This window comes from Nanorana parkeri, unplaced genomic scaffold (genome assembly GCF_000935625.1).
Source record: "Nanorana parkeri isolate BGI_ZX_2015 unplaced genomic scaffold, ASM93562v1 scaffold102, whole genome shotgun sequence".
NCBI lineage: Eukaryota > Metazoa > Chordata > Amphibia > Anura > Dicroglossidae > Nanorana > Nanorana parkeri.
The window spans coordinates 2064082-2075038 of NW_017306370.1; positions in this window are offsets into that span (position 1 = coordinate 2064082).

A 10957-nucleotide genomic window follows, 5' to 3' on the forward strand; every position below is an offset into this window, starting at 1 on the left:
TGAAATAATTAATATCCAGGGGAGTGCCCCCTATTTATCGGTGTTTGAAAGAAAAACGGTCAGGCTTGCCTTGAGCAACTAATAAGCTTCTGTTTACGTTTGTCAGAAAGGACGGAAGCCAATTTGTTGCTTAATGGCTTTATAGTTCTCTCTGAATCTATATGCATGATAGCAGGGCTGGACAAATCTCAGGAGCCAGGTCGCCAATGCTCTTTACAAATGACAGCTGGTGCCTAACTTTTGAGGATTTCTCTAGTTGGCTCCTGTGTTGGACAGAATGGCTCCTGAACTCCACAAGCATTCGTCCACACCTGTATTGTAGGACCAATGAGCTTTGTTCAGGTGCTGCTCATACTCACATTGGATCTAAGCCCTCCGATCTGCCAAGGACGGCACTATCGTCGCCTCTATCTAGATGTGATGTTGCCACAGTGCTACACATGTGACCAGGTATGACACCAGCCATTTGAGGGCTTGAAGAATTGTTTGAGAGTCTATACAACACGCCAGCAACTGTGATGGTTATCAGTCTTTAATGTAAGAAAACAACGTTGGTAGGCTGGATTCCACATTTCTAGTTTTGGAAAACCATAACATTGGTTTGATTTGAGTGGAGTTCCATTTTACGTGCCATAGGGTGATGGAAAAAAAACAAAACACATTTTTAAAACTGATTAAAAGATACAGAAAGCTGCTTTACATTGCAAGAACAATAAACTGATTCTAAAGCCAAAGCTTTTTTTGTTTTGGATGAAATACTGACGGGTTGGAATATCTGTCAGGTCTTTATTGCTGTTTGTGTCCCCCTGCCCAATTATCACCAGGACTGAAATGTTGAGATGTCATGATCACAGCAACAAATGGGAAATTCCTGGGTGATCATCATGTCAGCCTACCTAGCTCGGCTGACATGATTGTTCTGGAATAAAATAAAATAAAATAAAAAGCCAGGAATTAGGATGCTGGTTTGTGTGCGATACCCGCACTCCGACCCTCCAGATTGCTGCAACATCAAAATGAAGAGAGATCAGATTTATTATTGGATTTGTAGCCAGTGTGCATTACAGTAATAAATCGGGAGGGTTCCACTGGGCGTTCCAGCAAGTGTTCCGTATTTATAAAAGCACTAAAATGAATGTTTATGAAATAACACTGTACAATCTAGTCATTATAATAATACTTTGATTACTGCTGTAACGATGTAGACATGATAATAAATTATTATTAGACCAGAGCTGTTGATTTATAAAATAGAAAAACAACCAGAATAAAACCATTTATAACTGATTATTTGTAAAAAGTGTATTTTTACTGCATCGACCAAGCGTGCGTGCACGCGCGCTACATGATTATCATGGAACTAACCGTTCCTTAGGAAGCAGTTTGTCCAGCCTTGGTACACTTCCTCCATGTGATCTCCGGTGAGCATTGTACAGTAGATGGAAAGTGAAGGCAGTCAGGTATGTTAGACCCAAATCTACACCCGAGCCCATTCACATGGACAATGAAGCTGGGTGTAGTGCTCGTGCAGCTCTGATCTTATTCAAAAAAAATATATGTTTTTCCCAGCAAGTGAAGGGCTTCAGAATCTGAACGGTTGTAGAGCCGCCCAATCATTTGTACCATCCCGTGAAGGATGGTTTCATCAAACCCCCAACTGTGGATTCTGGGGGAGCATTGCAAAAAGTGTCAGGCTGGCAAGCGGGAAAAGATCGAGGAAAGTTCAGAATGCCGAGGGAGTTCTCCTTTGCAGAGCTCAGTCAGGAATGAAGAGGGGGAAGCTGTTCAAATCTCAGTTTCTACTCCGCACAGAAGCATGAGATTTAAAAAAACACCATACACTGTGGGAGTTAGGTGACTAAGCTGTGACAAACAATACAAGGTGAGAAATGGCACTACGCCCTCCTATCCCCTGCAGGCAAGGAAGGTGCCATCTTAGCCTCGATTTGGATTGCAGTTGCCATGGTGCCGCACATGGGATCAGCTATGACACCAGACATTTGAGGGATTGAAAGTTCCATTGAGAGCCAAAATAAGCACACTGGAAACCTTGACAGTTGGCATGCCTTAAGGGCCAGTTCACACCATCTCCAGCGCGGCTAGTAGCCGGAACGCACTGGATCGCATAGTGGAAGCCTCCCTGCGTTCTGGGGCGGCAGTGCCATTCAAGTCAATGGCACCGCAGACTTTTTTTTTTGTAGATATTGCTACAGGAACAGAGGGAAATCTTCTATTGGGGACACCTATTACTATAGCGACTGAACAGAATTTTTAACACTTCTAGTTTTGTCACTGGAACAGGAAACAGGAATTCACCCAACAGCACAAAGGAAAAAAGTTTAAAAAACTGCTGTTGCAACAACGTCCTGATCTATAAATATGTTTTTGCTAAAAAAATAAATATACACTTTAAATACAATATGAAATGATTTCTTTTTGCTTATTTTACAAGTTCTACGGAGGTGCCAATACCCTAAGGTCTCGTTCACACCTAGGCGTATTGTATATGCACGTCTGTCACGCGTTTTTTTACCGCGATTCGCGGTAAAAAAATTGCGCAACAAACGCGCGTTTCCGAAGGCTACTTGGCTGTATCCCAATGGAAACGCGCAACAAAAACGGCCCAAAGTAGTACATGTACCTTTTCAGGCGTTTTTGTAGCGCGTTAGGGACGGGCAGAAATACGCCAAGGTGGGAACGAGACCATTGACTACAATGCAATTTATATTTTTGAGCGTTTTGTAGAGCGTTCGTCGAGCGTAGAACGCACTACAAAACGTTCAGGTGTAAACGAGGGCTTAAGCAGTGCTACTGAATGGGAAATGAACATGATGCAAGATAAAGGAATAAAGAACAAGGTAAAGAGAAAACTACTGCGGATGCACAAAAAGAACAGCCAAGAACATTCACATCTCCAACATCATCTCTTCTACTAAGGGACCGGGTCACATTTTCCACAATGGATCCATCTAGTGCTGCCATGGTCACCAGCTAACTATATGGGTGCTCACAGGCCTGGAGTAGGCCTTAAACACAGACTGCTAGTGCTGCCATGGCAACCAGCAAAGTATATGGGTGTACACAGGCCTTGAACAAAAGGTTCCTAGTGCTGCCATTGTAACCAAAGTATATGGGTGCACACGGGTCTAGAGTAGTCCTTAAACACAGGCTCTTAGTGCTGTCATGGTAACCAGCAAAGTATATGGGTGCACGCATGCCTAGAGCCAGCCTTGAACCAAGGCTCCTAATGCTACCATGGTAACCAAAGTATATGGGTGCACGCAGGCCTTAAACAATGGCTCCTAGTGCTGCCACGATAACTATCAAAGTATATGGGTGCACACAGGTCTGGAGAAGGCCTTGAAAACAGCACTATCAAAAAAGAAAAACTATCAACAGCCTGCATGCTGATACTGGAGGACTCGAGCAGAATCCATCTCTGCCATGGAATTAGTGAGCGGCTCAGAAGTGAGATGACCACAGCTAACATCTAAAGAGGGGGGGGGGTCATAGAAACTGGAGCAGTTGCCCATAGCAACCAACCACAGGCAACTGCTCCCGATTCTGTAAACACAGGCTGCCATTTGTAGTGTTCTTAATTCATGGATCATATATTGGCGAGATCTTCCATTACCTACAGTAGCACGGTTCAACTTAAAATTAATTTACAATGAATCCATAAAACAAATTCTATATGCAATTTAGATCTCGTAACACATTGCTGATAAATAACACAAAGAGAATTAAAAGTCATTCTACTTAACTGATAAGAGATTAAATGTTTCAGAAAATAGCGTTCTCCGGCCTGGTCTATTCCTCAGGAGAAGCCCTGACTTCAGACATCTCTCACTGCACGCTGCTGCATTTCGATGTCCATGATGGTGATTATGTCATGAAAAAGACCCCCAAAGCAGATATTGTGGGAAATGTCCATTTATGCCGCAGAGTGTGCTGTTCTAAAGCCGAGACTCCTTCAGCAGATCCTCCATTAGATTAATAGAACACTGAGCTACGTGGTCAGATCAGCTCCTGCTGGTTTTTTATCTCTATAGTAGGTAAGACCGCGCTATACCCAGGAATAGAATTCTGAGGACAACAATCCTAGATATGGAAATGACATTACAATTAGATATTATTCTAGCAGGACATCTTTGCTTATTTGAAAATACTAGACGTCTAGTAATTATTCTAACTGCTGATTCATCCAGTGCCAACTCATTATTCCGGACCGAGACTGTGAAGCCTGAACACTTTGGGCTGATTATTAAAGGAGAACTATGAGGTGAGTGATTTTCACTCATCCTCATAGTTCGAGCCGACGTGTGACAATGAGACTGTCACAGGTCAGCTCAATAGATCGGGAGGTGAGAGAACACATACCGTCACTCGCTCACTTCTCGATCCTGTCCCTGCAGAGAGTTGTGACCGTCACTCACAGCTCCCTGCAGGGATTGCCCTCTCCGATCCTCCAGCGCTGACTGGCGGAACGGACGGGGGAGGGGGCGGGTACAGCTGGCTCTCCCTCTGGATAGGTAGAACCAGCAGTCACTCACGCAGCTGGGTGGATCTCGACAGTAATGTCAGGATCCGTCCCGGCTGCAGCGGTCTCAGTATACCGCGTGCTGTAGCTCGCGATATACTGAGCTTTGGTTCACGGGAGGACGCTAGTTTATGTCCTTCCGTGACCCTTAGGAGAACTACTGTATGGGGAAAAACACTTATCCCATAGTTCTCCTTTAAGACCTAGTTGAGAAAAACTTACAGTCAGCACTCCCATTAGCACAGGGGTAGCCAAACACCGACCCTCCAGCTGTGGTGAAACTACAAATCCCATGAGGCATAGCAAGATTCTCACAGCCAAAGACATGACTCCCGGAGAGAGTTGCATCATGGGATTTGTATTTTCACCACAGCTGGAGTGGCGGAGTTTGGCTACCCCTGCATTGGTATTCCCAAGCCGGAGTGGAAGGATACCTTAACCACTTGAAGCCCGGGGGTGTTAAACCACCTTCCTGTTCAGGCCATTTTTCAGTATTCAGCACTCGTGGGCTGTATTTTGACGTTTATTCAGTCATGCATACCAAAATTAATTTTATAATCGATAGAGATTTCTTTTTGGTGGGGTTACTATTATAGAAAGAAACATGGTACTCAAGAAAAAAAAAAAAAAGTACAGACAATTATTTTTTTTTTTAAACTGTTTTCCCTAAGTTATGTTACAAATCATTATTACACAATTTTTTTGGGTAAAACATAAAAGATGGGATCACATCGGCTAAATAGACCCCAAACATGTGAAGCTTTTAAAATTGCGTGCCCCCACAAAATTACAACACGTAACCATACCCATAATTGTCCATAGGCGACACTTTAAATTTAGCTTTTGCCACTCATCAATTTAGTGTTAACAGTGATTGATGGCCCTAGAATTATTACTTGCACTCAGACATTCGTGGTGATATGCACATGTAGGTGGGGGCAGGGGACTTTAAACTATTTTTTAGTATTTTTAAATAAAGGGACTAATTTTTAAACTTTTTTTTTTTAACCCTTTATTGCTATCACATAGGGGGCTAATGTGATATCACATGTGGGGATAATAAGCCCCCTATGTGATTGCACAGTCATAGTGACAGGTCCTCTTTATGGAGACATCAGGGGTCTATTAGATCCCAAATCTCACCTTGGGACCCCAAAGAAGCTGATGAAGCAGAGATCTAATCTCCTAATCCGATCCAACCACAGACCCACCATGCCGGCCCCACGCGGGAGGACAGCGGAGCCCGGGATTTCCTGCACCATTAAAGTGATCGAGCGGCTCTATAGCCGCCTGCAAGTTTGCATGTATCGAAGGTTATATTTTGTCAAACTTTCCTGCTTCCAATTGTGCGTGGGTATTTTAATAATGCTCACCCTTATGCGGCAGCTATCCGGAAGATTCTAAATGAATGACAGGTGGGTAAATGCTTCAAGAAAGCTGCCAAAAGCTCTATAAAAAAAGGTCACTGTGCTTCTTATCCAAGGTGAAGCCTGTGTAACCAAGGCTTCACCTAAACTAAAGTTTACACGGGTGGGAGAGGGAAAAACATGCAGTTGATCCACATTGATACCACTTCTAGCCTAAGTAGAAAGGAACATGGCAGGCACTCAGGCCAGCATACCTAGGCTGTGATGATTTGTGTAGATTGTCAATGTAGGTAATCCATCGCACACCGGATCGATGTATCCCCTTTCTTTATCTGCGGGTGCTGAAGTGACAGGCACATGACCCGAACCAACATCAATGGACAAAGCCACCAGCACACTGAATTCTTCAGAAATAAAACGCTTTTATTAAGGTCTCAGAACAAACTCATCACAAGTGGAAGTGCAACGTTTTGGGGCCACACAGGATCCATTCATCACTAATGTACTGCTTGGCAGGCGGTGCCACTTGCCAAGTTTGACCATTGAAGTCAATGGTAACACACCACAAATGCTTGACGTCTGGTTGCAGCTTGGCATGTCAGAGTAAAATGCCCCTCGGAATGCAAAAAAAAAAAAAGCATTCAGGAGACGGCAATATCGCCTCCTGGAAGCCAGCATACCACTGCTCAGCCGCCTCTGAAAAGCAACCTGCCTGCGGCGTGAACAAGGCCATAAAGAGTGGAGAATCTTCAGATAACATTTGTGAATATGAGAAAAGAAAAAGGGGTCTAATGTCTATAAAATAGGAGTCAGCTTTACACAAAAGGAGTCAGCAAAAATTTAAGCTTTTTATATCTGGTAGTCAAGCAACTTATAGAACAGAAGATTCTGCACAGACCTAAATAAATAGCAATATATTAAGTCTGTTAAATTGTGAAAAAATATATCTTATATACACACACACACAAAAGGCTTTGTTTATCACCAATGCATAGAGCAGATCACTGCAGCAACCTATAATGGTAAATAAATATATTTGACTCTGCCTGACCGCCGTATAAGTTCATTCATTTCATTTTAAAATAATAGCTAGCTGCCCTTTACAACATATCCATGATTGCTTTCATAGGACTAGAAGTATAAATATGTAAACTTTAACACAAGAAAATGCAGCAATAGCGCAGAATATCTGAACAAGGCAAAAGGTGAACTTTTATATCCAGGTAGGTCTACTTTGATATGTACTCCTGGGTCACCCAACTAATGATGCCCAGTCTTGTGGGGTGCATTCATTATTATATCAGAGTCTGTCATATTGGGACATCCATGTGGATGTCACTGAGACCTGATTATGGGGACAAGTTCGATATAGATCTTGGTTTTCAGAGCTCATTTGACCCTATATTCCAGTTACATGCCAATAGAAAGAATAAACTGCCCGTATCAGAGCATTATAGGCACAAAGTTTTTTTAAAACACAAAACAATGCTTTAACAGCGGTTTAAACTTACCGTGTTATCGCTGTGCGCTCCCGCCGGAGAATCTGAAACTGATCGAGCGGCCGCAAAGCATCTCGGGGCGGCGCATGCGCAGTTCGGATTCTCGGCCGGGAGACGCAAGGTAAGTCTATGGACGCGTGCACCCGCATGCAGACACCGCTGGATCGGAAGTGCCCGCAAGCAGAGAGGAGTCAGCGCTGGATCGGAGAGCCGCCGCACCGCTAGAGGGCCGATGAAAACATCAGGAAAGAAGAAGATCGGATTAAGAGACATCATTTAAGGTAAGTGCTGACATTAACATTGGGGGAGGGAAAAAGATTTATCCTTTAATGTCACTTTAAGAATTCCATGTCACGATTTAGAAGAGAACTATAGGATAGGTGTTTTTCCCCATAGTTCTCTTTAGGCCCGATTCACATGTAGCGAATTATCGCGCATTTTTGCCGCGCAATATCGCGAGAAGTCGCCGGCCAATGCTATTCAATGGAGCTGTCTTAACTCCATGTCGCGCGTCGCTTCTACCGGACCCTTTTTTCGGCGGATTTTGCTTTTTTCTATGGAGCCCCACGGAGAAGGTCGCGCTACAGTCGCTGGATCGTCGCCCCGAAAGTCGCGCTATCCCGGCCGCTGCAAAAGGTATGTCGCTACATGTGAATGGGGTCTTAGGGTCACGGGAGGGCATATACTAGCATACTCCCTTAAAAAAAAAAGCTCCGTATATCACAGGCTATTGCCCGCTATATACTGTGAGCGCCCCGCAGCCGGGACGGATCCCGACATTACTGTCGAGATCCACCCAGCTGCATGAGTGACAGTTGGCTCTGCCTCTAGATGTGCCCACCCCCTCCTCCATCTGTCCCTCCAAATCAGCGCTGGAGGATCGGAGAGGGAGGAATCCCCACGCGGAGCGGTGACTGACAGTCACGGCTCACTGCAGGGAGACGATCGGGAAGTGAGCGGATCGGCTGCATGTTTCTGCTCACTTCCCGATCGATAGAGCCGACCTGTGACAGCTTCTTTGTCACAGGTTGGCTCTAACTATGAGGATAAGTGGAAATCACTCACCTCATACTTCTCCTTTAAGTCTAACGAATGTCCAGCATTTAGAGATTTCTGTGGTAGACTGAAATGTTTATGGACTAAATCACCGCTACGTTCAGGAATCTTGGAAGAGTCTATTCTGGAAATTGAGACGATCAGTAATGTATTTGTGGGAACAGTTTTACTTTAAAGCAAACCTATATTAAAGTATAAAAGACGTAAGACGCATGTTATGTTCTGAGACCCACAAATACAGACAAGCTTTAATATGCAAAGAAGGTCCAGCTCCCTCCTGCACCTCACTGGTGGCCCTGTACTGATATTGGAGACATTAATAACCAATGCTGAAATGTAGGAGGTTGACCAGAGCCTGGAGCTGGTCATTATTAGTATATCAGAGTACTCTACATGCTCAAGGGGCCCTGTCACTACAGGATCGAAAGTGAGGGAAGCAATACTTGTATAAAAAAAACCCCGCAATATCCCATTCCAGCGATCCATGATGGGGTGTTCATACCTGGCTGCTGCAAGTATAGGACCCATCCCATGAGCCAAATGCCCTCTCCTGTAACACACAAGCTGACAGAAAGAACTACAGCATTTGGTGTGGGAGCAGGTATTCGACACACTTGGAAATGGGAAATAGAAGTGGCAGTGGTTAGACACAGATTCCCAGATAGGGACGTATATTGACTCCTCATTTACAGGCATTGATATTCTCAGTGACAGGGCCACAATTAGGGCTCCAAGGGTGACCAACCCTAAATCACAAATGTTGTGTAGGCACATGAAGAAGCGGCAACATTTTTACCATGTTTTATACCCACTGGTGCCATTAACCTGGAAGCATGAAACAAACAGAAGTTCCAATCAGGTTTCATGGTCAATATTCTTGTGCAAGAAAGGAAAAGTCTGATTGGTAGGTTTCTGAGGAGCGTCTGCACCGCCATGACACAACCCGCTGCAAAACGCATAGCAGCCTCCCACCCACCGAATTAGATAAAGGAGTCCCCGGTCTAAAGATAATATCTTGTAAAGCAAAAAAGTCACTGCAATTGTAGTCCATTCATTCTTCCTCCTGTCCATGCTACTGAATAGTCACACCTCAGTACAGCCAGGGATGGGGGAGCAAGAATCTGCCGCACCCAAAGCCTTGCACCTGTGATCCACTGATTGCGGTTGCAATGCTTTACTGGCTCCATTGCATTCATTTTGTTTTTTAAAGATGGAATTTACCTTTAAATACTTATCTTCATCTCTGGTACAGAATCCTTTACTACACTGGGCCCGGTTCCTCTGCCTTGTGTGGATGCGAGCTGTAGCCCCATTCATTGTTATAGTTTGTACTCAAGGTAGCCCCCAATCATCGAGCAAAGTATGGGTCATCCATAGGAATGAATGCGGCTGCTGCGTGTGCACTTCCCATGTAGAGGACCCAGTCAGCATAGTTTAAATGCAAAGGCTGTGTGAAGGCAGACACAGCCGGGAAGAACTTGATACCAGGGATAAGGGCAGGTATTCAAACATGCCAGCTACACTCAAGGGGCTGGGAGTCTATGTTAAGCTGAACTCCAGGCAAACAGCTGAATACACAGATAAAAGGGAGCCAATTCCCTGTCAGAAATGTTTTTCTTCAATCCAATCCTGAGATTTGCACAGTTCTGCCACATAGAACAGGTTTGTCTGGCAAGGGAGGGAACCTGATTCTTCCCTGCTGCTGTTAAGTAACACCTAGCAGTCTGGTCTCAGCCCCAGCCCGTGACTGAACAATGAAAGTAGAAACATCAGACTGATGAGCTCATCTCTGTCACTCCTCTCTCTCCTCCTATCAGCATGTCTCTTGTTAGCATAGGAGCACTGCAGACAGCTGACTGGCATCTTGTGCTTCTCCCGTTTCCAGTACTTCTTACACTGCTTGAATTCGAAAAAAGGATATAAATTTAATGATATATTAATACATCTAGAGCTGTAATAAACCTGTCTCTTATGTCTGGCTGGAGTTCAGCTTCAAAGAATAAGCTCACTGAAAGTGAAGTTGACTTATAAAAAAGGTTTGTTAACAGTGTTGTACAGTGCAAGTGTTCTGAACCATGCCCAAGATAGTTTGGAAGCAGTGGCGTCACAAAGGGGGTGCTGCCCGGGTGCAAGAGTGACACCACCGAGAGACCAACAGTTTTGCGAGAGAGGGGACCCGGCGGCATTCCTTATCCTGCCGAGAGACTGTCCGCTCCTCTCTCTGCCGGCGTCCATCACAAAGATGGCCATCGGTCGGTATCAATAAGATCGCCACACATGTGCGGTGACATCACAGCGGGGTGTCACCCAGTAACCGCTCCCTGGGACACCCATGTTTGGAAGAGGTGGTCCGTGGGCACGGTTCACTTAAATCTGGCGTGGTTTACTTTAGTGTGAGTGCAAAACGTGCCCCTTTACTGAAATCTCCCTGAAGGAGGAGACCCATGGCGAAAGAGATGATGCAAGCGTGCTCAGGAATGCTTCCTTGTAGCACA